Raw genomic sequence first — 3,961 nt, 5'->3', positions numbered from 1 at the left:
TAAAATTTAGTGATTTTATATATAGTAGATATTTTTATTTTTTTTATAAATGATAAAAAATATTTAAAAAAATGAAAAATCATAGAAATCAAAATTTGGTTTTTTGCATGTATGTTTTAAATATTTATTCAAATATTTTTTTTAAATTTCACATCAAATATACAAATAAATTGCTAAATATTAAAATCATTTGTCTCATACAACAATAACAACAACAAAGTCTTGTTCCACTAGACGGGGTCGACTACATGGATCAAACGACGTCGTTGAATTCTATCATGTATCATGTCTATAGAAAAATTGTTTATATATGGATCTCATTTGACCACCTCATGGATGGTCTTCCTAGGTCTTCCTCTGCCTTTCACTCCTTATCCATCTTCCATCTCATCTACCCTCCTGATTGGGTGATATATCGGTCTTTTTCTCACATATCCAAACCACCTGAGAAGCGATTCTACCATCTTTTCCACAATAGGTGCTACTCCAACTCTCTCTCTTATATTTTCGTTCCTTATTCTATCCAATTGTGTATGACCACTCATCCATTTCAACATTTTCATCTCTGCCATGCTTAACTTATGTTCGTACTCTCCTTTGGCCGCCCAACACTCTGTACCTTAAATCATAACCGGTCTAATAGCAGTGCGATAGAATTTACTTTTAAGTTTTAAAAGCACTTTTTTGTCACATATAAAACCAAATGCACTCCACTATTTTGACCAACCTACTTGAATATTATGATTTACATCCTGTTCAATCTCTCTATTATCATGTATGATGCACCCAAGATACTTAAAACTTTTAACTTTTTGTAGGATATTTTCTCCAATCTTCACCTTTGTATTAGGGTTTTTTCTTCGACGGCCGAACTTACATTCCATATATTCCATCTTACTACGGCTTATGAGCATACCATACACTTCTAGAGCTTCTCAGCATAAATCCAACTTCTTATTTAGGTCTTCTCTTGACTCTCCTATAAGGATGATATCATCGACAAAAAGCATGCACCATGGCACATGCTCTTGGATATGCTCTGTGAGTACTTCCAAGACTAATGTGAAAAAGTATGGACTTAAGGAGGATCCCTATTGTAATCCTATACTAATAGAAAATTCCTCTGTCACACCATCTTGAGTCTTCACCCTAGTTGTAACTCCATCATACATGTCTTTAATTGCACGAATATATACAATCCTTATTCTCTTCTTTTCCAAAACTTTCTATAAGACCTCCCTTGGCACCTTATCGTATGTTTTTTCCAAATTAATAAACACCATATGTAGATTCTTTTTATTACTACGATATCTCTCTATCATCCTTCTTAATAGGTATGTAACTTTAGTAGTGGATCTTCCTGGCATAAAACCAAATTAGTTCTCTGTTACTTGTGTCTTTTGTCTCAACCTCCATTCTATCACCTTTTTCCATAACTTCATGATATGGCTCATGAGTTTGATCCTTCTATAGTTTTCGCAACTCTGTATATACCTCTTATTCTTGTAGATAGGTATCAAGATGCTCTTTCTCTACTCATCTATCATCTTCTTTGACCTTAAAATTTCATTAAAAAGTTTGGTTAACTAACTGATACCTTTCTCTCCAAGGCCCTTCCAAAATTCAATCGGAATATTATCGAGTCTTACTGCCTTGCATTTTTCATCTGCTTTAGATCCTCTTTTACCTCGAAGTTTCGAATCCTTCGATAATAGTCAAAATTTTGATCTTCTTCCCTCATGCATAATTGACCAAAGCTCGAAAAAGTCTTCTATCCTTTATTAAATAACTTGTAGAAGCAGCTTTTCTACCTTTTATTGATCTTCTCATCTTGAGCCAAAACCTCTCCATCTTTATCCTTTATGCACTTAACCTGATCTAAATTTCTCGTTCTTCTTTCATGGCTCTTTTCGATTCTATATATGCCTTTTTCTTCTTTCTTCGTGCCTAAAGACTGGTAGAGACCTCATATGCTCTTATTCTTGCTTCACTTACAGCCACTTTTATCTCTTTCTTAGTCACCTTATATTTTTTCCAATTATCTGCATTGTGAAACAAAGACCACTCTTTAAAGCACTCCCTTTTTACCTTTATCTTTTCTTGTACACTCGCATTCCACCATCAAAATTCCTTGTCTCTTGGTCTTATCACTCTAGATTCACCAAAAATTTTCTTTTGTTGTTCTTCTAATAACTTCTACCATCTCCCTCCGCATCTCCTCCGCGCTTCCATCCCCTTCCCACTTTACCTCTTCTCCTACCCTTATGAAGTTTCTTTATTCCTCACCTTTCATTCGCCACCACTTCGTCCTTGGATTCTTCATATGATGTCTTTTTCTCAATTTTTATTCAACGCGAAAATCCATGACGAGCATCCTATGTTGTTTTGTTAAACTCTCTCCCGAAATAATTTTACAATTAATACAAAATTTCTGATCGACTCTCCTCAACAAGAAAAAGTCAATTTGAGAGCTTGTCATGCCACTTTTATAGGTTATAAGGTGTTCGTCTCTCTTTTTAAAGCATGTATTTGCGATGAGAAGGTCAAAAGTTGAGGAAAAGTCTAAAATAGTTTTACCCTCGGTATTGACTACCCCGAAACCATGTCCTCCATAAATACTTTCAAACCCAGTCACTTCTCTTCCAATATGGCCATTCAAATCTCCTCCTAAGAAAATATTTTCTCCCGAAGATATGTCTTGGACCAAACTCTCTAAATCTTCCCAAAACCTTATCTTGTGTTGTTCATCCGAACCCACTTGTGGTGCATAGGCACTGATCACATGAAAAGTACCTCTTTCCACCACAAGTTTGATAGAGATGATCGATCACCTACCCTCTTGACATCTACTATGTCCTTCTTCCACTGTTTGTCCACGATAATACCTATCACATTCCTATTCTTCGCCTTTCCTGTATACCAAAATTTGAACCCAAAGGTATCCAACTCCATAGCCTTCGCGCCGACCCATTTTGTTTCTTGTATGTACATGATGTTAATCTTTCTCCTTGTTGTGATATCGACCACCTCCATGAATTTTCCTGTTAGAGTACTTATATTTCATGTCTCAAATCTCAATCTTCTGGCGCTCCGAACTTTACCTTTACCTTTTTCTTTGTGAACTAGTTTATATACCCTCGCTCATTCACGAAAACACGGGAATCCTTACTCATTTAACATTATACCCGAGCACCAATGCAGCGGCTCTTGCTCATTTGATACTGTACACGAGACATACAGTGCATTGCTTCCGGACAACGATCTAACTTTAGCGCAATAACGTCTTTGATCCATGTCATGAAAATTTGACTAAGTATTTATATTAGCTGTCGAAGACCTAACATAACCCTCCTCCTTTATCCAAGTTTAGGATCAACTATGTATCGCAGGTGTAGTATAAAAGCAGATTTAATCATTTGTCTCATACATACATACATACATACATACATACATACATACATACATACATACATACATATTAGGGTTAAATATTGTTTTCGTCCCTAACGTCTTGGGTCAAAATCAAAATCGTCCCCAACCTTTTTTCGTTATTAAAATCATCCTCAATGTTCAAAAACGCTTTAAAATCATCTTTTCTCAAATTTTTGGACCAAAATACCCTCATCATCATCATTCTCCTCTTCACCTTCCTCACCCCACCACCTCCACTGCCACCAACATTACCACCACAACCACCACCAGCACCAGCACCAGCACCAACACCAACACCAACACCACCACCAACACCCAACCAACACCAACACCAAGAACACCAAACAACAGCAACAACACCAAACAACACCAAACCAAGAAGTAGAAATAGAAAGCTAGAAAGTAGAAACAAGAAAGCAGGAAAGCAAGAAAGCAGAAGCAAGATGCAGAAGCAGAAAGCGATACAGATGAGGCGGCGAGGCGGAGGCGGCGAGGCGGAGGCGGCGAGGCGGAGGCGGCGAGGCGGAGG

The 3,961-nt window shown here is 37.1% G+C and overlaps 1 pseudogene; it reads right to left on the bottom strand.

Annotated features, from left to right (window-relative positions):
• Positions 318-3,961, bottom strand: part of LOC110266810 — a 4,502-nt pseudogene continuing 858 nt past the window's right edge.

Source organism: Arachis ipaensis, chromosome B09 (genome assembly GCF_000816755.2).
Source record: "Arachis ipaensis cultivar K30076 chromosome B09, Araip1.1, whole genome shotgun sequence".
In the NCBI taxonomy this organism is placed as follows: domain Eukaryota; kingdom Viridiplantae; phylum Streptophyta; class Magnoliopsida; order Fabales; family Fabaceae; genus Arachis; species Arachis ipaensis.
The sequence above is the reverse complement of the archived record's forward strand: the minus strand, read 5'-3'. Positions and strand labels throughout refer to the sequence as shown.